The sequence below is a fragment of the Phocoena sinus genome, chromosome 6, assembly GCF_008692025.1.
Source record: "Phocoena sinus isolate mPhoSin1 chromosome 6, mPhoSin1.pri, whole genome shotgun sequence".
Taxonomy (NCBI): Eukaryota; Metazoa; Chordata; class Mammalia; order Artiodactyla; family Phocoenidae; genus Phocoena; species Phocoena sinus.
This window is the reverse complement of record NC_045768.1, coordinates 31,241,965-31,267,787: the sequence shown is the minus strand read 5'-3', so window position 1 is coordinate 31,267,787 and position 25,823 is coordinate 31,241,965. Positions and strand designations below refer to the sequence as shown.

At 43.5% G+C, this 25,823-nt stretch overlaps 1 protein-coding gene across 3 annotated transcripts in view; it reads left to right on the top strand.

Moving 5' to 3' along the window:
• PLPPR1 (phospholipid phosphatase related 1) overlaps positions 1-25,823 on the top strand; it is a 370,056-nt gene that overhangs the window by 83,506 nt on the left and 260,727 nt on the right. The window contains exon 1 of one of the 3 annotated variants that reach the window (XM_032635154.1): positions 13,392-13,782. The exons of 1 other annotated variant lie outside the window; for it this stretch is intronic. The gene's annotated coding sequence lies outside the window, so the exon portion shown is untranslated. Of the gene's footprint in view, positions 1-13,391; positions 13,783-25,823 lie in introns of those variants that run through there. One more of the 3 variants, XM_032635156.1, reaches the window with a different exon arrangement.

Below are 25,823 nucleotides of genomic sequence, written 5' to 3'. Positions count from 1 at the left end.
ATTGGCAACTCCTATAGTTCGTAGCGCAATCATTCAGGTGTCTGAAGAGAGGCCATAAGAAGTGGACACCACATCAATTGTTGCCTGTTGGGCTGGTTTGTTCCCCTTGAAGAATACACATGGCTGGTGGCCAGTAAGGAATTGTCTGTTGTTTTAATCTTTTATTTGCAGACATTTATGATAGATCATCCATGAACCAGTCATTCGAGTAGACTGGCCTCGAAGACTGACAGGAAGTACGAGTACACACACATTGAAATGGACAGGCAGACAGGCTGACAAATTCGGAACTGCCCCTATACAGCCTCCATCTATTCAACTGGAGCTGATCAGACTCCAGATTCACACCAGACTCCTTTGCAAAATGTCATTAAGTGTTTGTTTCTTCATTTTTATAAAGATCTTGCACAGGCAGTAGGGAAGTGAAATATGTCAGATACCTTAAAAGTGGTGATAGTCTCATTTTTCTGCTGAATTTCCCACTATGGAAAGGACTCAATTATTGGCAAAGGGCACTCTACTGAGGAGGGGCCCTGCTGCCCCTCACCCCCACCCCAATGAAGAATTCTAATGAGAGAAGCTGCAGGAGGCAGCAGTGCAACGGAATTTCCCAAACCAGTCCTCTCAAGCTAATACCAGTGGCCCTTTCTTCAACACATGGGGCCAACCCACCTCAGATGACTTTTGTGAGGATCCAACACTGAGTCTGTTAGATGCTATGAAATGTGTGTGAAAGGGAAAGTCTATGCCTGCATGGGGCTTAACTTCAATAATAGTAATAATAGAATATACTATTTGCTAGACACTATGCTAGGTGCCAAACATAGCTTATTGTATCCTTTCAACGGTCCTACAAAGAAAGCACTATTTTTATCACCATGTTACAGATGAGCGAACCAAGCTAGGTGAATTGCAGTTATTAAGGAGTCTATGTTTTCTAGCACAATGCTCTTTCCATTCATCTACAGTACTTTATTGAGTTGGCTGCATTTGTTTCTACCTATGTGATGCCATCCACACTTAGTCTTGTGTATGTGTGTATACATGCACAAGTACTTCTAAGCTCTTTGATCTGCATAGGAAAGCCTTCATTCACCCCGTCATTCACCTTACTGCCCCTGCTTCACAAGAGACTGTATCCCAAGGTATTACTGCTCATTTCTTATAGGTCCTAATGCCCCTCATATTTTCCTGGTGACTATAACATCATCCAGCTACCCACATGCACTAGCATGTGCCTTTGTGTGGTCTATGACCCCACATAAAGTTAGAGATCTCTGAGGAGTGACAGAGAAGTTCCACGTTAGAAGATGCACACTGGCTGCCTAGAGGTTGAATCCTGCTTGCAGATGTGATTTCTTGGCCAACACAGTGTTTCTTTGTTTGCATTTTCAAAAAAGTTTTATTCAACTTAAAAAAAATCAGAGATTCCATGCAGAAACCTGATTAGTAGCTTCTCTTGAAAAATAAAGAGCCATAATATTTTGCCCCTTTCCTGCATGACAGCCATCAGCTGCCTCCTGTGGAAGGGCACACACTCTCTGGTCTACTCCAGACCCTTTCACTTAAAGGTCTGTATCTGCATCTGTACCCAGAATAGATTCTCAATGATTCTCATCGCCTACCTGACAGATGCTTTGAGTTTGCCCATTCCTGCTTTACTTGAATCATGACTACCATCATCTGGGGTGCTACTAGCAAGGCATCTGTTGAGAACTAAAACAGCCCTTTGGGTGGTGAGGCTGTGAGTGACTTTTATTGGTAGCTTGGCAGTAGTGACTGCCCCCATCACTCACAACCAGCAAAACCCTGTGCTGCTAGCAGTCAAGGCAGAATCCAGCTCACCACTCCCTGTGGCTTCTTCACCCCTCAACTTGCTCAGGGTGTATATAACACAGAACTTTATGGGACTGTGGGAATCTGTGGGGACACCAGGAAATGTGATTGCTGCTTCAGAACCTTGAGGCATCTTTTTCGCTAGAATAAAGACTCAGGTCCTGTATATTTTTTTCCACCCAGCTGCAAACCATCTGGTGAATGTCAACCCTTTCCCCCAAACTGAGGAGAAGCATGTGGAGAAAATAAGGGTTTATCCGTTTATCCTGGCAACATTTCAGTTCTGTGTACGGAGCTAGAGATCTTCCTCTTATATTTTGATTCAATAGATATTTATTGAATACCTTCCATGGATAAAGCACCGTGCTGTGCAGAGTAGCTGCTGCTCACGCTGCACGTTTGTAGAGCACTGCTATGCATGGTCTTATCTAATTCATATATTAATCCAATAAGGTGTGTCTTTATTGTGCCTGTTTTACAGACAATGACCCTGAGGCTGAGAAGGAAATTACTCAATATCAGTGAGAAATAAAGAGCACAACCAAAATTTGAACTCAAGGTTTTGGGCTCTATTTCAACACAGTCCCTAGATTTGCTAATGTTATCTTAGGCCATACTAATTTAGAGAAAATGGTCTCACTGAAAAAAACCAACAGTGCTCCTCCGACTTCTTCAGTTTGTAATGGTGCATCAAATGTGGTCACAAGTATAAATGAAAAGACCTTCTTCTCTACCACATAGAAACAACCATTTTCCTATTTAATTCCGGCTGCCGGCCAGGGAAAATCATTACACTGGAAGAGGGAGACTCGACATCACAACTGCTGCTGCTGGCCACCATCATTGGCACAGATGCTGATCTTTGTGACAAAACTGGTACATTGAGCCGACATTGCAGGTGCCACTGAAGTCCACTGCCCTCAATGCTGCTGACACTCATTAATGTAGGCATGAGGTGGCACAGCAGCCACTTGCCATGTGGGGGGAACTGGGACCACTGATGTGCCAAAGCAGGGCTACGTTTCCTGGTGCTCTGTGCACAGCCATGATATGCTGCTGTTTGGGGAGTGGGCACAGAGCTAAAAGTGATTTCGTTCAGTGAAGGTGGTGATGGGATGCTCCAGAGTCAAGAGTTCTTTTCCATTAGACCTAGTAACAAGTGGAGGAAAACAGTGGCAAGAGTCCTCCTGCTTCTTCTATGTCCAGACCAGCACAATCCACATTTACTCTGAATCAGGCACTCCTATGGATGAGCAGAAGAAGACAGTAACATTTTTTCCCTGAGATGAGATACCCCTTAAGAATCAGGCATTTGCTGTCACATTTGATGACCTAATTCTAATCGGGAAGCACAGGTATTCATATGCCATTTATTCGCCCAACAAACATAAGCTAAGCATCGAATATATACCAGGTAAAAAACATAACTCCAGTCTTCAGTTTGCTCACAGGTTATAAAGAGAGTCACAAATATGAATGTGTAATTACAATATAGTATGAGAAGTGCTGGGCTAGAGGTAAAGTCAGGGTGCTCTGAGAACCCATAGGAGGAGCATTTTACTTCCTCCCTCCTACCTTGGGGGATTCGGAGGAGTTTTCTGGATGAGACAGTGTCTGACTTGAAGGACACTTGAAGAACAAAGTAGAGTTAGGCAGACACAACCATGACGGGGAAAGTCAGAACAGTATGTAAGAGGTACTGGGGGGGAGACACCTGACACACTTGGAAGGGTGGGGTGCTGAGAAGATTTGGGGGTGTTGTGAGTAATAAGATTTGGGGCTGATATGTATGAAGTCTTTGTCAAGATCATGAAGGACCTTGAACATCAGGCCAGGGAAAGCCATTGAGGAGTTAAACCAGTGAGTGACATGGTCAGATTGCCTTTTAGATCACTTCTGGATGCAGATTAAAAGGTGAACCTGGGGCAAGGGACAAACAAGAACATTCCTCTTTCTCTGGGAAATTGATGCTTGTGAACTGAACAACTTTGGGAGCTGTGGGGAAGGAGGGAACTCCCACCAAGCCAGTCAGATCGGCCTGGCAGTCAGAGGGGTGACAGCTGTTCTACCTTCTTTCCCTGACTACCCCTGCAGTGCAGGAGCCTCTGGGATAGCAGGCAGCTTCATCCTGCCTTAGTGCCAAGGGACACCTGTCCGACCACGCAAAGCTGTGATTGACACATGTACCCATCAGACCTGGGAGGAGCGAGGAGTCTCCAACACGACTGTCATCTTCTGGAACCTAGAGAAGCTGACAGTAAGGAGAGCTCAGAGCAGCCTTAGCTAGATATTGACAGCAGCGGTGGTTGTAGAGTAGGGCTGGGCCTGAGGCCAAATGAGTTGGCAGAGTCTGCCTGGCCTCTGCCTTACCCCACTCAGCTCCATCTGTCTAACAGTGGATGTCAGCCTCGAAGAGTGCCAGCCTTGGAATCTGGTGACTCAGAAAACGGGAAGAGGACACACAAGATATACGTTCATGGGTGGAAGGCTACCTAAAATGTTCAGAGCTAAAAGTCAGTCACAGTGTGGCCAGATATCCTTTAAACACTGTTCCCATCTTTTGCTTGCTTTCCCTCTTGTTTGTCATTATTACTTAAAGAGATGCCATAATTCTTGTATCCATAAAGACATTTTCAGTGGGGCCAGGGAATGAAAATCTAATTTAAAATGCCTTAAACAAAAATGAATTATTGATTAAGTAACTGAAAAGTCCAGTGATACTTTAAGGCATGGCTAGGTTTAAGGATTCAAAAACGTGTAAATGTCTCTCTCCTGCCATTCCTAGGCTTAAAAGTTTTTAAATGCTTAGAATCCCCAGTAAAAGGAGACATTTTCTTTCTTTCCTTTTTTAATTCTTTATTGAATTTGTTACAATATTGTTTCTATTTTATGCTTTGCTTTTTGGCCGTGAGGCATGTGGGATCTTAGCTCTACAACCAGGGATCGAACCCATACCCCCTGCATTGGAAGACAGAGTCTTAACCACTGGACCACCAGGGAAGTCCCGAGACATTTTCTTTCCTGTCAGTAAAAGTCCTGGATTTTAACCTAATTCTCCTGGTATGGACACCACAAGGCTAGGGCAATGGGAGATTCTGATTAACTAGGTCGGGGTTCTATGCCCATGCTTGGAAGTGGGAGAGGTTTTTCAACCCCAAACTCCACATGGATTAGTAATTGAAAAATGGTGGTTTCTTGGAAGAAATATGGATAGCATTGCTGGTCAGAGGGGGCATACTGCAAGGCAAAATAACAGATAGCCAGCCTCATTGAATCTTTGGTTTACCAAGCAATGTAGACTAAAGGTGACGAATTCTGATGACGATTATCTGCAGATGCTATCGCTGGTGATGTTAATTATCATTGGCATTTTGTGAAGATATTTGTATAGTGTGGTATATAGTTCAGTAATCTTCCCGAGTTTTCCTAGTCAGAAGAGTGGTTTAGGTACTTTGTTGGGTTAATGTATTGTTTACCAATTATAAGGGCTATAGGATGATCCAAGGACTAGGAGACATATTCTTAAAAAGTTTCATCAAGTGACTTTATGTCATAACTCACGTCTACATCAAAGTTAGATGGTTAAAACAAAATTTTCATGTGATTGTACTGTATTATTCCAGTAACACCTTAAGATTGTTTTGAACTAAGTCCTCAAGGCATTTCCTTTATTCCTTTCATGGAATTGTTATTTAACAAATACATTTGTAATTTAAAAGTAACATAAATACACAGTCAGAATATTAGGTATAATTTCCTCAGAGTACTATCTGGAATTCTTGACATCAAATTCTCTGATTACATTGGCATCAAATATTTAATTCATATTGGTTAAATAAAAGTAAGAGTGAATAAATGACTCTTACCTGGTATGTTACCCAGGTATACATCCAGGATGACATACCCAGGTATATACCCAAAAATGGAATTGCTGGACCATATGGTAATTGATAGTTTTAATTTTATGAGGACTTGTCATACTATTTTCCATAGTGACTGCACCATTTTATATTCCCACCAGTAGTGCACAAGAGTTCCAATTTCTCCACATCCTTACCAAAAGTTGTTATTTTCTGTTTCTTTTTTTTCTTTTTGATAATAGCCATTTTCGTGGGTGTGATGTGTTATTGTGTTTTGTTTTGTTTTTTTCTTTTCCATGAAAATCACATTTTATTATCTTTTACTTCTTGTAAGCATTATTTTTATCATTGTGGTTTTGATTTGCATTGCCCAAATAATTAGTAATGTTGAGCATCTTTTCATGTGCATATTGGCATATGAAATATTGGCACATGGGATGTTATATATCTTTCTTGGAGAAATGTCTATTCAAGTCCTTTGCCCATTTTTGAATTGGGTTGTTTTGTTGTTGTTGTTGAACTGTAGGAGTTCTTTATATGTCCTGAATATTAACCTCTTATCAGATATATGATTTGTAAATATTTTCTCCCATTTCATGGATTGCCCTTTTATTCTGTTGATAGTGTCCTTTGATGTACAGATTTTGTTTGCTGTAGTGCAGTTTATCTACTTTTTCTTTCATTGCTTGTGCTTTTGGTGTCATATCCAAGAAATCATTGGTAAATCCAGTGTCTTGAAAATTTTTCCTCTTTGCTTTCTGCTAAGAGTTTTATAATTTTATATCTTATGTTTAAGTCTTTGATTCATTTTGAATTTATTTTATACATGGTATAAGGTAAGGGTCCAACCTTTGCATATGGCTATCCAGCTTTCCCAACACTATTTGTTGAAAAGACTCCCCTTCCCCATTGAGTAAGTAGTCTTGGTATCCTTGCTGAAAATCATTTGACCATACATGTGAGGATTTCTGGGCTCACTATTCTGTTCCATTAGCAATATGTCTGTCTTTATGCCAGTACCACACTGTTTTGATTACTATAGCTTGTAGTAGGTTTTGAAATCAGTAAGTATGGGACCTACAACTTTGCTCTTTTTCAAGGTTATTTTGGCTATTTCATGTCCCTTGAGACTCCATATGAATTTTAGGATGGATTTTTCTATTTCTACAAAAAGACCACTGGGATTTTGATAGTGTTATGGCCTATATTGTGTCACCTAAAATTTCACATATTGAAATCCTGACCCCCAGTACCTCAGAATGTGACTGTATTTGGAGACTGGAGCTTAAAGGAGAAATTAAGTTAAAATGAGGTCATTAGGGTGGGCCCTAATCCAATACGACTGTTGTCCTTATAAGAAGAGGAAATTTGGACACAGACAAGTACAGAGGGAAGACAATGTGAAGCCAAGGAGAAGACGGCCATCTACAAGCCAAGGATAAAGGCATCTGAAGAAATAAACCCTGCCAACACCTTGATTTCCAAAACTGTGAGAAAAGAAATTTCTGTTGTTTTAACCACCCAGTCTGTGGCCCAATCAAACAGACAGGGATTGCACTGAACCTGTAGATTGCTTTGGGGGAGGTGAAATTTTTAGATAGGCTGAATTTCATAAGTTTGGGCTGACTGTGTGAAAATGCTCAGCCAGCGGCCAAATTTGTATAAGTTCAACTCGGTAGAGGCATTGCTCCTATATGGGGACCTGCATAAGAAAGTATTCTGTTTTATTGGGGTTGAGTTTATTGATCTTGGAGAGGCAGTTTTCTTAAGGTGCTAGTCATAATTAGAATATATTTACCTGCCCTATTTTCACAGGCAGGAATATTGTGCTCACACTATTATTTTTTTCCCCATTTTTCTTTAAAATATTCCTCTCATTAGGTTTCTAGGGCTGCACGAGTCAGTTTTAGGCTAAAAATAGTATCGTTGCTGTTGCTGCCACTGTTCCATGTGGAAAACATAGCCAACTGCTTTACAGAAAAGGAAAAAAATAATTTTCTAGTGTATTCTTAAGATAGCGTAAAAGCCACACTGACAAGGAGCCCCTAAATTGCCAGTGGACTAAGGTTTCCTGCACCAATTTCATGGCTTTTATTATTTTCCTACCGGCAGAACAGAAAGTAGGATTCTTCAGGTTCCTTCTACCTAACACATTGCTTGTGAAGGGCAGAAAATGAAGAATTAGCCTCAAGGTTGGCAAACTATAGATTGTGGGCCAAATCAGCACACCACCTGTTTTGTAGAAAAAAGAAAAAAATTGGAATGCAGCCATTCTCATTCTCAGCACTGTCTATGGCTGCAGAGTTGAGTAGCGGCGACAGAGATATGGTCTGCAAAGCCGAAAATGTATACTATCTGGTTCTTTACAGAATAAGTTTGTTGGCCCCTGAACTAGACTATGAGTAATTTATTCAGACCTGTCATTTTAAAGACGAGAAAAATGAAGACGCTAATATTATTGAGAGCAAAGGATTCCGTGTTGGCAGCTTAGGACAGACTGAAGAAGAGAAACTGATGGACTCTGGCAGACTCACCTCTCCTGGATTGGGGCAGGGTCAGCAGACAGGAATCGCCAACAGTGGAATGTCTACAATATGTGAAGTACAAGGGAGGTAGAGTCATGATTCTAACAACTTCTGATGAGGGGGAGATAACAAGGATGGCACCAGGGGTAGAACCAGAGAGTAGGGGGATCAGTGATAAGTACCTGAGTCCCACCTGTGAGGACATGGAGAACTAGGTAGAATTTGCAGCAACAAAGGTACATAGATCCTGGGGGCTGAGCCATATGAGGTAGTAACTCAGAAGACAAATCATGGTATATAGGGGAATCCAGAAATCAGAGCTGATGAAGTAGTAACAAGCCTTAGGTTCAATGTGGGTGAGATGAGTCCATAAATAAGAAAGGAAGTTCTTGAAATCTGTATCAGTCAGGGTCCCAGCGAGAAACATAGGGCACCCTCAAATAAAGATAATCTGAGGAGAGTAGCAGGACTAGTCTGTGTGATGGATAGAGTGTGGCAGAAGTGATGGTGTGCTGCTTCTGAGGCAGGGTTGTAAGGGACTGCGGCTTATGTCTTGGGATCTTTCTCTCTCCCTGAGCACATTCTCAAGAAACTCTTACTGGGTTCATGAATACAAGAGAAAAGATCACTCTGATACCAATCACCTGGTGCCCCCATTCTTCCACACCTGTCTCAGGGGAGTTGTGATCAGAGCTGAGACCTTTTACAATTTAGTCTCCCCCCTCCCCAGCCACTCCCTGTCCCTAGATTCCCATCCATGAAAACAGAACCAACTTCTTATTGGTTCCGTTCACTCAAGACAATAATGACAGGAGTGCTGGGGGTGAGATCCTGGGGGTGGTCCTTTTCACATTTTGAATGACTTCTTTCGAAGAGAAAGAGTTCTAAGCGCTATTGCCTCAACTATTTCATCCTACTTAGGGCGAAAGTTAAATAAATTAGAACATTATTCTGGCTGGATTAATTTGGCCAGAACGAAGCTATCCTTTGAATAATAATGCACTTTGGGCCAAAATGCATTCTCTTTCTGAACCAGAAAAACTAGGATGGGCTTGATGTATATTTCCAAGGGGATAAAAACTATCTCCAGAAAGCTGTTTTGCCTTTCTCATCCAACTTCCAGTTTTAGATAATCACATACACAAAACCTTAAAAAACTGTGTCTTTTGACTTCATCATCTATGAAGAGTACCAAGTGTCACAGAACTTGGAAGTCTTTTTTCAAAGTCAACATTTTAGGCACAGAAATTTATTTGGGGCTGTGTATTTATTCATTCACTCCTTAAACATTTACTGAAGGTATACCACTTGCTTCCTTTCTTGAGGCATCAGGGGCATAAAAAAGAGTAAACCCCTGCCCTTGAATGGCTCAAACCAACCTAGGTGGTGGCAAGTCAGACATAAAAAAGGACTTGATGTGTTAAGAATGACAATAAGAGTACTTGGAAGGGGTTATGGGGATAGTTTTATGACAGTTTTTGATATTCCTGGACGCATTTTGATTCTTATAATAATCACTAGTTTGGCCCTTACAGTTGTGGCTTAACATTTTTAGTGAACCATATATGGAATTTTTACAAGAAGAAAAATTATAAATCTGTTTGTCTCAGGGTGGTATTTGAAAATGACCAAAATTATAGTTAGAATGCAACTCAAACACTGTGTCTTGTAATTATGAGACAATATTCAGAGCACAACTTACGCACGTACTGCATCACCATAGAGTTATTATTTCAGCAATACCTAACCTAATGGAATTACTTTCATAGGATTTTCTAAGAGCTGAGATACCACTCTGGCATTCATAGTTTGGGAGAGTTTTAGGTTCAAACATTATATCTATTACTGGGTTTTTTTAATTTTGAATTTTTTGTATTGATACTATATTCTGAACAGCTAGTTCTCTTAAAAATTTAATAGCTAGCTCTCTAAAAAATTTCATACATAGGCCACAATACTAGGTTATTTTGCTGATATAGGAGGTGAGGCCATTAGACGTGTTTGTTTGTTGGTAGAGAGAGGTGCAAAGTTTAGGAATTGTCCACTAGGTAGGGGGATGAATGCTAAGTCTGAAATCTGAACTTAAGGAGCATTGAAAATACCTGCAGCCTTTGATATTCTTACCATTACTTTCTTTCAAAACCATCTGAGCCACAACTCCTGAGCCCATATGCCACAACTACTGAAGCCTGCATGCCTAGAGCCCATGCTCCGCAACAAGAGAAGCCACCACAGTGAGAAGCCCGCGCACCGCAACGAAGAGTAGCCCCCACTCACCGCAACTAGAGAAAGCCCACACGCATCAACGAAGACCCAATGCAGCCAAAAATAAATAAATAAAATTTAAAAACAAAAAAAACCCATCTGCAGATGTGTGCATATTAACTGGCTCCGGGCATTCTATTACCTAGGAGGAGTAACACATTAGATGGCTAAAATTAGAAGGAAAGCAAAAAAAAAAGTGAAAACACACAGCCTGGTGAGCCAATGTCCCTGGGGCTTTATAGCAAGAGACGCTGAGTGCCAGGCAGGAGGGGGTCCTTAATCCCTGTGAGGTGTGAGTGGCAAAAAGTGCTGGGGGGGTGTGTGTTACTGCAAACACTTGCCATCTCCCACTTGCCTCCGGTCCTGAGTGTGGAGGGTGAGAGTTGGGGTTATTCACCATTCACACTGCCACACAGCTTTATAGCATGCTTTTCATTTCATGGATTTGAATACATCAGTGATCAGGGTGATGTGTAAGGGGCCATGGAGGAAGCCACAAGGAAAATTGGAAGGCATCTGGGCTTCTTCTGTTTTATTTAAGCTTAGGAAAAAGGGGAAAAGATCGTAATAATGAAAATGTTAACAACCAAATTAGTAAAAGTTACAGAGAGTTGCTATGCAATAGGCACTGTGCTAAGTGTTTTATGTACATCATCTTATTTAGTGTCCCCGGTGCTTCCCCCGCTCTCCACAAGCAGTAAAAATCGCTTCCTGAAGTGCAGTTCACCCTCTTATAGCGGCACCATAAAGGGATTCCACCTAATTTGCAATTCCAAATTTATAAAGTCTCCTTGACCTTGTTGGTGATGATAGTGTCCCTGGGCATCGAGGGGAGTGGCGTGCCTTTCCTCCTTACCCAAGGCCGGGCTCAGACAGAGGAGAGAGTGCTTCTTGGCCAGGTAGCCCTGGACAGTTACCGTTGTTGGAGGAAGAGAGCCTCAGTACTGTCTTACTGACAGAGCCACAGAGTTGAGACCTGCACTCACCCCCACCCCACCTCTCTGTTCCAGGTCCACCACTTCTTGGATTCAGAGCTCTCGCTCATCTCGGGCTTACACAATGCCAGGGCAGGGAGAATGGCTTTCTGCCTCAAGGCCCTGCCTACACCAACACCCTGAAATTCCAGTGAATGCTATTCACTGTTCTGAAGGGAAAGTGGTAACAAGCAGATCTGTCCTGGATGCTTTCCAAGAAGCTTGGTGCCCAAGGGAAGGCCTGAGATAAAAACAGGCATGGAAGTAGGAGCCCCAAGAACTGTGAGTGCTTCACTCTAGGGACTCTGCTGTTTTTCAGAAGAACCTGATCTCCCCTACCTGGTAGACACTCAGACTCACTGTTCTTCAAGCAAAGAGGTGCTGCAATTCTACTCCTTTCGAGGAGCTGTGGAGAGAAGGAACCAACCACTAACACTCAGGGCACTTGCACTTTTTAAACCTTCCCCTTTCTCATCCTTATTTTCCTTCCTTTTTCTATGTCTTTTCTCCTAAACTTTGCTTTTGTTGGTGGTATTTAGACACACTGTTTTCTCTCCTCTGGGTGTGCTCTAGGGTTTTATCTAATTGTCCTGCTGTTCTAGTGTCACTTGGCATTATTATTGGGAAGATGAATGGGACAGGAGTCAGAGTTCAGCAGGAAGGCATCTGCTCGTCTGCAGTACATAGTGGAAATGCTCAGAGGTGAACTTTAATGAAAGCTTGGAAAAGATTTGCACAGAGTAGGCTGTCTTATATCCCACCAATGCTGGGGTGACCAAAAGGTAGTCCTTTTCTGGAGGGACCAAAACTGAACAAACAGGAGGTAATAATATCTTTACAGGGAGTTCCCTGCTTGGGATGGCTTTTCTTCTGTAGGAGAGAAAATGGGGTGGGGGGGAAGACAGGGTGGTCAAACACGGAGGAGGTTGAAAACGGAAGTTCTTGAATGTGTCCTAACCACTGGCTTGTTTTTTGCTCATAGAACAATCTCACCAAAAAGAGTTTCCACTTCACTCGCAAAGCCTCTCACCCAGCAAAGCCTCTCAGGCAGCATCTCCCCTGGCCTCAGGTTACTGCGCCATCGCCATAGCAGGCTCAGGTTCTCTTACTGGACTTTCTTCGCGTTGACAGTTCTTCCACTTTACCAAGTAGCCAGAATCCCCACTTGCGAACGATTGCTTTGGCGCTTTGGCATTCGAGGCAAGGGGGACAATGGCTCTATTGTTCTTTTGGCCTTCTTGAATAGAGCAAATGTCTCTTCCATCTAACCCTGTCACCAAAGGAGACTGAGTATGGAGCCCTCCCAGACTCACCTTCCTTCCACTTCCGCTTTGTTCTTGGAAGAGGGTTTCGTGGGCCCCTCCCCACCCTTGCCCCAGCAAACCTGTTTTGGGACCCGAGGAGACAGTTGCCTCTTTCTGCTCTTCACAGAGTGGAAGTTGGGAGAGGGAAAAAAGAAGCGCGGATCAGGAAACTGGTTTTAGTTCAGATTCGACCTGCTGCCTGTGGTTCCTCCTGGACTACTAGGGACACGCACCCGGGTGCCCCGCAGCGCAGAGGCCACAGAGCGGTCCACGGGAGCCCCGGCCAAGCACTAAAAATTCACGGAGAGGAGAGCCAGGCGTTGCGAGGGCTCAGAGCTGAAACTGTCTCCAAGGATGGGTCGGGATCCCGCCACCGGCTTCCGGCACCGCGGGCGCCAGGGAGTCCCCAGGCAGGGCGCACCTTTGCGGTTGGGTTTCCCAGCTGCCTTCCGGGAACCCCGCCGAGCCCCCTGCGGCTCCGGGGGCAGAGCCTAGCTCGCCTCCAACCGAAGCTCTCCTCACTCTGCCTGCGCTCGGGAGTGAGCGCTCAGGGTCCCCCTCTGAGCATGCGCAGCCCGGCGCCCTCCCCCTCCTCTCTCGCGCCCCCCTCCGCCCCCCTCGCCCGCCAGCCTTTTGCTCCTTCCTTTCATTAAACAAACAGGAGATCCTGAAACCTGGACCCTGTGCTAGCTGCAGCTCAAGGAGGAGGCGGAGGAGGAGGCAGAGAGCGGGATGGGCGCTGAGGGGGATCCGTGATCCCGCGCTCCCCGCCCCACGCGCGCGCGCACACACACACACACACACACACACACACACTCTCTCTCTCTCTCACACACACACACACTCGCACAAACACACGCGTACACGCCCGCGCCGCGCGCTCGCCGGTTGGATCTCCCACGCAGGCGGAATGCAGCAGAGCCCGGGGAGCGGGTCTCCGACCGCTGCTTGAATGCACCTCGCTGCCGGGAGCCGGACGGCCCAGTAGGGCGCACGGGAGGAGGGTCCGCCGAGAGAGGTGAGTGGGGCGCCCGCAACCGCGGGCAGCTCCGGGACGCCGGGGCGGCCGGGTCAGGTTCCCCGCTGGAAGCTGCGGCGCAGGTGGCCCAAACCCAGCTTGCGGGCATTAAGGTGCAGATGAAGGCGGCGCAGGGGCGGTGCAGGGGAAGAGGGCGATCCCAGTAAGGGTCGTCTCCTGCGAGGTGTCAGATTGACCCAGCGGAAAGCTACACCCTCCCTGCTCGTAAACTTTCCTCCCCTGTCATTTGGGAAACGTGGAGACAAAGGGGGCGTGGAAGCTCCCTCCGTCCCGTTCCACCCTCCTGGCTGCGTTACAGGCTGCGCCGGGAGCCGGCGTGCGGGCGGGGGCGCCCTGCAGGTGGCTGGGGCCAAGTCCTCCCGCCCAGGCGGGGGTAGGGATTTCTCAGCCCTGGCTGTAAGCGTGGCCTTTGATTTTCCCTCAGGCGTGGGCACCTGTCATCCTTTCCTCCTCCCCCACCCCGCAGCCTAGGAGCCTCGTAGTTTGGTGGTGGGGGGGGCGGGTGTCGCCTGGAGAACTGGAGGGGCAGCCTCTGGCTTTCTCATTCAGCACCAGTGCCACGGGAGCCGGGGGGAGGCTCGGGCCAGTGCGGGGATGAGTGATGAGTTACTAAAAGGCTTTGCCATAATCACCTTCTGGAAACGCTGGGCGCCGGGATCTCTCCTCCCTCGGGAAGGTGCTGTCTTCACGCACACCGAGGTGGCAGCCTTGGGAGCTGGGCTGGGCTGCTGTGGCGTGGCTGGGGCTTTATTTTTGCCCCGGGCTTTTATGACACAAACATGTGGAATATGTGGAGGATTCTGGGTTATTTTTCTTTGTGGGGATACCGTATTCCCTTTTAACCTCTTTCGTGGGAGAGATTCTCTACAGCCTGGTATCTAGCTGGTGGACAAGCACCGTTCTGAATCTCTCTTCGGTCCCAGGGAAGAGGTCCTGAGAAAAGGATTCCCTAAAATGCCAGTTGCATTGGGGTGGGGTCTCAGAGTGCGGAGCGCCTGCTGGCACCTGGGAATCTCCTCAAATCTAATGGTCCTTTGAAACAGCAGAGCCTGGTCAGTGTGTGGGGAGTCCAGGACTGGGACAAAGGGGATTGGAAGAGGGCCAGATGATGGCTATTTAGGAGAGGAGCCACTAGAGGCCAATTGAGGCGAGAAGAGGTCGAGCGGGAAGCAAGGTACCCTTGCAACCTTCACTGAATTCCTCAACCCCTTCTCTTACTTCTCCTGTGTTTGGTGGCTTTTATTCATTGGGTGGGACTCTAATTTGGAGATTTCTGGAACATCACATCTGGAGAATAGAAGACTTGACTATTCCTGAGCTAACCTTGAGCAAATTAGTTCTGTAAGTCTAGAAAATACCATGTTCAATTCTGTTTTGGCGTTTTATTCACACCTGGAAGGTGGGGTAGGCAGACAGGTATATTTGGGGGGTGGGTGGGTTCTGTACCTTAGGAGGCTTGAATTTGTAAGAGGCGTGTGTGTGGTGAGCCTGGAAGCCAAGTTGATGCTGACAGAAGGAAACACTAGAAGCTCAGATCCAGTACTTGTGACTATGGGTTGCCAGAGAGTATTCTCTTCACTTCAAGATGACTTGCAGAGTCCATCTCACTGCTGCTCTGGGGGCCTTTTTTAATTTTAAACATTTTGTAACTTCTTTTAAGTGGGAGAAAGCATGATATACATGAGGTTAATTAAGAAAGTTCACTTACGAGAGAGACCTTGACTCGTAAGTCAACATTGCCAAAGGTGAAAAAGTTATTGAGAAAAGAAAAAAAAAAAAAAGAGGGGAATTGGAAAGGGTTGCATATTATTAAAACAGCTTCACTTTTATAAATTTTAAAAAGCAGTCAGTAAGATGGAAATCTGAAGGTTTTTTTTCTTTTTTCAAATAACTGGTGAAGTAAAGACCTTTCCAGAAATATTTTCAAGTTGAAATTGGCCTAGTGGGGGTTTAAATATAATTGTCAGCATATGTCCCTTTTTATTGCATGGTGAATATTCACATCATTTTCAATGCAAATCTTGGCAAGAAAAGATTAGGATTTTTTTTTTTTTTTTTGCTTTTTACTAGAGCTCTATTTTCTTTCTTTATGATGTATTTCCTCTTCCTACATCTGCAAGTTCAGTTCATTTTGATTATATTCAGAGTCTATTTTCAAGTTTTTATTGACCACCTATCCCATATTTAGCATTGAAGTTCATATAATAATGTATAACATCGTTCTGGCCCCTAAAGTGTTTATAATCTAGATGTCAATACAGAAGTAACACATATGAAATAACTAGAGAGTAAGATAGGTTTGTACTGTCCTGTGAGCTCTTAACATGCATGGCATATACTCCATTCTCCCTCCTGGCCTTTTCTCAACATTCAGAAAACACACATCAGCACTTACTATGTGCTGGAGTCTGGAGAAAGAAAAACACGAAGAAGTAAAAAATAGTCCGAGCTTTCAAGGATGAGGAAACAGGTATTTAGCTAACTATGATGCAATCTGATTAACTGTTATAGTTGTAGGGTAAATCAAGTGCAAATAGTAGACACGCAAGTGATTTTTTTTCTTCCCCTATGGGATTTGACCAGACGGTCTTTGAGATGTTTTTGAAAAATGAATAGTTTTTACCAGGTAGGGAAGGATAGAAAGGACATTCCAACAGAGGAAACGTGAGTGTACCTAATGAGTTAGGGTAACTATGAGCCATCCCATGTGGCTAGAGCACAGGGTACTAGAGTGTGGATACAGAAATGAACAGCAGCTAGGTGACACTAATTAACAACTAATGCTGTGGAGTAAGTGTTTGGATAGGGATATGCCCAAGATGCTATGGAAGCACAAAGGGAGGGCGTCCACCTAAAGGAAATTAAGAAGATCAAGGAGGTTTCTTAGGGTGGTTGAGGTGACCTAAGTCTTGAAAGACAAGAAGAGAAGGGCTTTCCAGGCAGAAAAAAAGCTATCTGAGAACTGGAAGTTGTTCTGTGTGGCTGAAGTGAGAGATGTGGGTTCTTAGCTCCGTGGAGTAGCAAACCATCAGGCCAGAGAAATAAGCAGAGATCAACTGTGAATGGAAATATCCCAAGCAAAGGAGCTTCAGTTTTATCTGAAAGGCTGGGAAAGAGTTTGCAGGTTGGGAGAGTTTGAGACATAATCAGATTTGCATCAGAGAAAGATAGCTGTGACCACAGTGTGGAGGATGGACTGGAGGTGGTGAGACTGGAGGCAAGGAGCTTATTGTGGAAATATAGGCGTGAAATGATAAGGATGGTGGCAGTGGGGGTGGAGAGGAGAAGATACGTCTGGGAAACAAGTGAGAAAGTCAACCCTGCTAATCTAAGAGGCCTCCTCTGTGTGTTCCCATACCACCCTCTGCTTTTCTAGAATGCACTTGCGTAGCTCTCTTTCCTGTGTTTGGAAGGAAAGACATTCACAGCTGCATCTCCAGCATTCATTACAGGCTTGGTACACAATAGGGACTCAATAAATATTTGTGGAATGAATGATTAAATTAATGAACGAGGAAATCCAGTCATGAAGCAATGATTCCTGCATTAGAACAGTAGAAGCTAAATCATGGCTTCCGTTTCTCCAAGGTGATCAGCATTTGGGAGATCAGTGACAAAATGACCCAGGAAAACTGCCTTTATGAAAAACTGTCCTGTGAAGTGCCAATAAGAAAGCAACATTGTGACATCACATTTTTTATATCTAAACATTATATTATTGGCTCATCTTGGTAGCAACGGCATTTAGCACAGTTCCTGATTCATAGTAAGCTGGAAGTAAATGTGAATTCTCTTTTTCTCCCCCTTTACTTGTCAGAATGTCCTGATTTCATGTGCTTTGCTCAAACTTTTAAGATAATCTGGGGCCCGGGAGTTTGGAAGCCACAGTGTCTCATTTAAAGAGCTCGTAGCATCTTGGCATCCTGGGATAAGGGCCAGACTACCCGTGTTCCCATCTTCAAACATGCAGCCCTAGGAACTGGGTCCCTTACTGAGCCAAACCTGAGTGTATTGAGTTCCAATCTTTTTTTTTTTTTTTTTTTTGTCAGTGCAAAAAATAAATTTTTTGTTGTTTCTTAATTTTTTTGGAAGTGGAAAATCTTAAATGTACAGCTTCAGCTTGTTCAGTTGCCATCTTAAAATCCCAATAAGAGATTTCAGAATGGGTAAAACATGAGAATTTGTTTCAGGTTGACTCCAGGGGTGAAAGAGGGGTACCAAAGATAGCACTTTGGGTTTGAACTTTGGTAGCTGGATGAAGGGTGGCAGAGGAATGAGGAGAGAGGTTAGCTCAGAAAAGTGAAAGGCTCAGTGCTGTTTTGTGGGGAACTGATTTTGGGGTAACACTGGAACATCCTGGAAAGCACACAGTACAGATTCCAGCATGTACTGATTTCACAGTAAATACCAACTACTATTTTGATTAAGGGAGAGGATGGGGAGCAGGGGACCATAGAGCCAAAGACTAAATCTCAGCATTTAGCAAAATATAGGGGTTAAGGAGAGAAACAGGTACCGTAGAATACTCAGACAATATGGGAAGGAACTGGAGTGAAAGTAAAGGCCTCAGAGAATCATGAGAAGGAGTGGTCAGACTTCACAGAAGCAATCCTACCTATGTGCCAGGCCTTGTGTGAGTGCCTACATGTGGAATCTCATTTAATCCCCACACCACCTGCAGTTCTCTTCATTTGACAGCCAAGGCAGCCCAGACAGAGAGATTCCAATAGCTTGTCCAAAATTACCAGACCGGGAAGTGGCAGAACCAGGTCACCAAGCCCATTTTAATAATCCTACAAACTCCTTCTCCGCATCCAAGGTATAAATTACCAGGATGATTTTAAGTGCAGAGAGGTTGAAAAGATTGAAAGTAGGGAACTGGAAAAAAAAAAGGCAATGAAAAGGAGTTTCCTGGTGACCATCGAGAAAGCAGTTTTAGTACAGCACATGCTCAGAAGCCGTATCTCAGGGAATTCAGTGGGGAACGGGAGGTACGAAGATCCAGGCAACACGTACCTGTCAGTCATTTATGAAGTCGGGTGGGGAAAGGAGTTAGGATACCATAGGGGGAAGGAACAGCGAGCCTCAAATGCAGTTTTTATCAATGGGGAGCAGATGGGTAGAGCTGGTGTCTGAGGAGAAAACGTGTGGGAAATGAGAGCAGGAGAGAAGAGATGGAGGAGAAAGGATGCCTCTCTCCAAGAGCATGGAAAGATGGATTCATGCTCTTCTCCCCCAGAACTAAATGACGGAGGTGCTTACCAAAGCACAGAGAGTTCAGATCTTTGAGAGTCCTGGAAACATAAGGAGCCTCTGAGAGCCGCGCGCTAAGGTGTCACTGGGACGTGTAGATGATGAACCTTGTTTATGTAGCACAGTGGCCAAGGGTGCAGACTCTGGGGCTAGATAGGTTCTATTTGAATTTTGGCTCTGCTGCTTATCAACTGTGCAACTTTGGGCACACAGTTTACTTCTCTGTGCCTCAAATTACTCTTGCTCTTAAGACGGAGATAACCATCTTAACACATCACATAGAATTGTGGGGATTATATGAGTTAACATTTGTAAATCTTGGCACAGAGTAAGTGCTCAATAAATGGTAGGTGTTATGTGTGACAACAGTCAGGTTAAAAATAAAATTTTGACTTTATTTTCAGGACTCTAGAGATTGTGTGCCTCAGTGTTTGTTTAAAAAGTTGTTTTGGTTGGTTAATAAATAGCTGGCACTAATCCTGTTTTCCTAAGTGCAGGAATTAAATCAACCGACACAAACATGGCAGGGGCAGACCAACTCCACCGTCATAAGCCTAGGTGTGTCTGCCTATAACATTTGCCTAGCTGCCTCCTCCTTGTGCCTGTCTGGGAAGATGCAAGTTTGCTTGCCTTAGGCTGGTCCTCTCATTCTTCAGCCTCAGTTCATCACACAACAGGTACTTAGCTGTTTAGCAAGTTGTTTTCAGGGAAGTGACTACATGTATTAATTACAGCACTGCTTTGGTACTGGGGGATGTAAACTCTAAATATCTCAAATGTGAGGTTTGCATCATTCTTTGGGAGTTAAAAGCCTTTCTCCTTCTTAGAAAAGTTTGTACTGTGTTCTAAAATAGAATCCCCAGTGGATATGGAAGCCCCATCATCTAGCTAGCTGGCAACAGGTCAGTGACTAGAGCTTAGGTTTGAACATAACCCAGTGCTTTTTGCATTACACTCTGCCAAATACTTTTATTATTGCTCTGTAATCAAAGACTGATTTTTGTTTGCTTGTTTCATCCATCCTATTTATGTTTCAGCCAGATTAAATTTATTACATTTCCCCAACTGAGATTTTTCTTTCTCACCTTTTGGTCTTTGGCCATGCTATTCTCCCTTTCTGGAATTTCCTCCTTGCCTTCCCCTGCCTAACTCCTTTGGTCCTTTAGGTCTAAGTCACTTCCTAGGGAACGTAGTCCTGACCTTTGGGCAGTAAGTAGGGTTGGCTTCCCTTTCTATGTATTTCTATTGTCCTCAACTTTGTATTTTCAGCACCTTTCATAGTGCTTGTCACATAGCAATTGATTGGATTGATTGTAATTCATTTTTGGATTGAATGACTGACAGTGAATGAATCTTGTCCTCTTGAGTCATTGCTGATGCCCCAGTCATGCAGCTTCACGTTATAGAAAATCATAGAATTTTCAAGTTCAGAAGTTCACTGGAAATTTTTTAATCAGACTTTTAAGTGAAACAAGATGAGGAGACTGAGAACCAGAGAGGTTCAGTGACTCGCCTGAGCTAAGTAGTGTGAGAACCAAGACCAGAACCCCAGCTCCTGATTTCAGATGCAGCGTCTACCCAGGGCCTAGATCAGGGTGAGCTGAGGGAGGCAGAATCATGTAATTGCAGGGTTGGTTTCTGTCTTTATTTAAAATTTTGAGGTTTTATTCATCATGGATTTTTTGCATTAATTTAATTTTTTAAAATATTGCATTAAAATATTGTTTATCTTGATTACTGAGTTTTTGGTCACCCCTTTAAATTTTGTGCCCAATGTAAGTACCTTTCTGGCCTCACCTTAGTCCTGGCTCCGTTATTTCCACTTCCTAGCCTTCATCACTGGTGTAAGAATGCAGTTACACTGTGGAAGGCAAGGGCCCTAACTGAAAATATCAAAGGAAACAACATTTAACATGGTGGTATGAGCTGTTAATAAACATTTCATGACCTGGCTGATCTGCTAATTAGTAAATGTTACATTCACAACATAAAAGCAAGACCAAAAGGAAAAAATACAAGTTGAAAGAATCTCTTGAAAGAAGCTCTATCATCTATCTATCTATCTATCTATCTATCTATCTACCTCAGGACCAAGGGACAATGTAGAGATTGTCTTCATTTATAAGTTTATGTATGTGGTTGTTTATATATGTCTATATTTTTGATTTTTTTGAAGACACAAAATGGAAAAAGGAGAAAATTATTCTACTCATCAACTTGGTGGGTCTTGGCTTATGGCACTGCTGTCCTATTTTGAAGATTTGAAGTCAGACGGTTAAAAAAATTGGCCATTTCTGCCCCAAAACTAGGAAAGGAAGGAAAAGAAACATTAATGGAAAGGAGAAAAAGAGATAAAGAGAGGAAATTTTGAGGGAATATCTACTAAGTACCACCCAAGGCACTGCTCTCAAGTCTAGAATGGGCTTTACATATATTATTTCATTAATTTCTACAGCATGCTGGAATAGGTATTCATCTTTCCATTTGACAGCTGAGCCAAGCAAGTCTCAGAAAGGTGAGTTAGTTTACCCAAGCTCTCAAAGCTGGAGCTGGATTCAAACCCAGGTCTGAGTTCACAGTCTGTGCTCATCCCACTTCCTCCTTCTGCTTCTCCAAGGCTTGGGACGACAGATCACCTTGTCAACTCCTGCCATCACTGAAGCCTTAGGTGCAGGGCTTCAGCGGCTTGTCTGGGTTTGCTGAATGGAAAATCAGCAGTTAGCTCCCATTCCTGCTATTATTTCCTCCTTGTATGGTACATTTATCTTTTACTATTCATCAATAACAACAGAAAGCTGAGGTGTATACGCATAGGAAATAAATACCCCTCTTTGTGTGAATATCATAAATTTTTACATGACATGAAAGCACATATTTTATATTACCTTCATTATGTTAGAGAAGGCGTTTTCTTTGGGTATTATGGCATCAAGTGCTCCAGAAATGCTCACAGACACAGACTGATGAAAAGGTGATCATAATTACTGGAGCAAATCTGTCATGATGAGGGGTAGTGTATTTGCACAGCTGACAGGGTTTCGAGGTGTTTTTTTTTTTTTAATAAATTAATTTTATTTATTTATTATTTTTGGCTGCATTGGGTCTTCGTTGCTGCGCGTGGGCTTTCTCTAGTTGCAGAGAGTTGGGCTACTCTTTGTTGCGGTGCGTGGGCTTCTCATTGCGGTGCTTCCCTTCAGTAGTTGTGGCTTGCAGGCTCAGTAGTCCTGGCTCGTGGGCTGTAGAGTGCAGGCTCAGTAGTTGTGGCGCAGGGGCATAGGTGCTCCGCCGCGTGTGGGATCTTCCCGGACCAGGGCTCGAACCCATGTCCCCTGTGTTGGCAGGCGGATTCTTAACCACTGCGCCACCAGGGAAGCCCTGGGGTGCTTTTTTTATTGACGTTTCTATTGAGTAGCATGGAGCCCTGACCCCCACGCCGAACATGTTAAATTCAATGAAATCAGCAGTCAAGTGGAATCAGATATAATTAACAAGAAATAAAATCTGGTTGAGAGTAATGCTGTTCAGCTCAGAGCTCTACAAGCTGAGCAGGCTTTATCATTATTCCCATCTCCCAGTCTTTGCTAGCGGTCGCTTCCAGGCAAACCCACACACTCAAATGCTCTAATAATCAGCCCACAGCCTTCTCTCCTGGGGGTCACAGGAACTGAAAAAAAATGTAAGATCTTTTCATTCACACTTGTATTAACTGGAAAAAAAACATTATCTGTCTTTTTTCCCCCTCATTGTAAATGTAAGGCAATATCTCTAGGTTTGAGAAAATCTTTTGGGTTTAGTGTTTTACATGGGCTGACTTGTAACATGTGACACAATTCCTAGCTGGGTTACTTTGGAGCAATTAGAGTATTTTAGGAATCAAAGAACCAAACCAATTATATATGTACTGCAGTGTTATACAAAATGCAGATATAATGAAGTGCATGGTGTAGAAAGTAAAAATCAGTCATATTTCTGCCCCAGCCTCTTCCCCAGCAAACCACTGTCAGTTGTTTAATGTATGTTCCTCCATTCTTGGTCCATTAACATTTACATATGCTATTCTTTTTTCTTTAAAGGTGGGGTTATACTTTACATATTATTTTATCATTTACTTTTAGTTACAATTTCAAATGAAAACAATTTCTTTCGATTAATAAGCATTTGGTAAATATTACTGTTGTATGAATAGGATGAATGCTGCTTTCCATCCTAAAATAGAGCTCAGCTGACATATCCTAGGGTCCTTTGGCCATCTGTCCTCATATGTATTTTGTAGATACAGTCAATGAGGAATTTTCTGAACTCTTTCTAGGAGCCACCAACTATACCATGTGCTTTTCTGGAGCTCACCGTCTATCTAGCAAGAGATAAAATAATGAGGGGACTTAATTTGAACTTAATAAACGGCAACAGCTGTAAATTCTCCTTGATTCACGGAATTGCTGGAAGGGCTAGTCTGTTTCAATTGTTTTTATTTTTCTAGATGAGAAAATTGAGGTCCATTGAGGTTAAGTGACTTGTCCAAGGTCCCATAGCTGGTGATTGGAGAGGCTGGGAGGACAGGCTGGTTTCCAACCTATTAAGTCAGTGCTGATTCCATCACACCTGACTACAGAACAGCCCTCACATCCAGAAGAGGGAACAAGGGAACTCACTTCACGCACACTAGCTTCACCAGTGACTCTCGAGCAAATTGAAACTCATGCTTTATGTAGATATGGTCACCCTCAAGCTGCTGCGGGTACTGCCTCCCCACCCTCATCCTCCCTGCCTGTCTAACCCCTGCCCGAGCTCCATCTTTGCCTCCTGCTTGGCCTGATAGTCTCCCCTTTCAGTAACACTTTGAAGTTAGGCAACAGTCTGACCATGTTGAGATGGGATGGTGGCCACATTACCTAAAGAGAGTGTTCTTCTATAGACATATTAGCAGAGATTTAATTTTCAGTTTTGCTTCTTGCCATCTTGAACTTTAAGGAATGAGTTCCAAAATAAGTGCATTTTACCTTCCAAGTTTAATCAAGGCATGAACTCTTCCTTATATTAACTGATGATTTTTCTCCATGATGGGGGCATGAATAATTATCCTTCACTGCTATGGTGGCAGGGTCACGTGGTGGGTTAACAGCTTGGACTATGGGGTCAGATGGACCTGGGTTCTAATTCCAGCTCTGCCATTCACTTAAATTGTGATGTCAGGCCAATCCCTTGGTCTCCCTTAAGTCTCAGATCTCTCATCTGTGAAATGGAGATAGTAAAAGTGCTCTGGCCCCAAAAGAGATTTTGTAAGGAATATATGAATTACTTGCTTTAACATAGAGTTTAGGACATAATAAGGACTAAGGAAATTGTAGATACTATTATTCATTATTTATGATACACAAGATGTATAACAGATAGAGCCTTCAGAACCACTTAGATGTCAAGCTTTACTGGGCTGTCACATTTTCTTTCATAACACTCTAACCTTCTTTTTAAACAATAAGACTTAAACCAAACATCTGAAAATATGACTCATTATGCCGGTAACTCCCAAACTTTGTCAAGTCTTTGTCATAATGTCACCTTCAGAGGTGAACCATAGAATTCTGGAGAATAGCAAGAGGTGGGAAAATGGAGGGGTTTGGTCAGTACGTTGAAGCCCCGCTTTAAATAATAAGTGTTAGCCCTCTTTCTTTGCATTATTCTACTTTCATGGAAATGCTTGGGAATTGATGAAAATGTGTGCCTTTTTGAAACATGAAGGCAGCATTATTAATCACTCCTAGTTAAATACATGCTTTAAGTCTCACTTGCCTCAGCAGTACTGGTAGATTATCTAGATGTAGACATATATGTATGCTTGCATAGACTCATAGAACCTGAAGTATGGAAGGCAAGAATCCAGTCACTCACTCAGTGCTGGAGTCTCCCCTTTCACACCATATAACAAGCTGTCCAGCCTCTCCTTTTTTTTTTTTTTGTGGTACGCGGGCCTCTCACTGTTGTGGCCTCTCCCGTTGCGGAGCAACAGGCTCCAGACACACAGGCGCAGTGGCCATGGCTCACGGGCCCAGCCGCTCTGCGGCATGTGGGATCTTCCCGGACCGGGGCACGAACCGGTGTCCCCTGCATCGGCAGGCGGACTCTTAACCACTGCGCCACCAGGGAAGCCCCAGCCTCTCCTTTTCAGCACCAGGGCCCCATTCCTTCCTCTTGTTGGTGACCATAATAGATGTACCCAAGATAGAATCTGATTGGATCTGAGCTGTGGTTGGCCAGGATCATGAGAGCTGAGGCAGAGAAGGTAACCTTGGTGCGTATCAAGCACTCAGATATACTTTCATCTCAGGACCTTTGCACCAGCTGTTAGCTCAGTCTGGAATGCCTGCTTTGCAAAAATCTACATATCTCTCTTTCTCTCCACTTCATACACCTGCTTACATGTCATCACATAAGTCTTCCCTGGTCGCTTTGCCTTAAATACCCAGCCCATTCATCTTTAACGCTTTATTCTGCTTTAAATGTCTTCATTAGTATTGATTACCACCGTGCTTGTTTTTAACCACCTTGCTTTTTAGTATATGTTTACTTGTTTATAGTCTGTCTCCTACTAGAATGGAAGCATCACAAGATGAGGGATTCCGCATGTTTTGTCCATTTTTATATCCCCAAGACTTAGAAGAGTGCCTGTCACACGCTATAAATTTAATTCAAATTTACTGAATAAATGAATTAAAATGTAAAGAATAATTAGCACCTTGAGGGTAGATCTAAGAAACCAGTCAAAATCA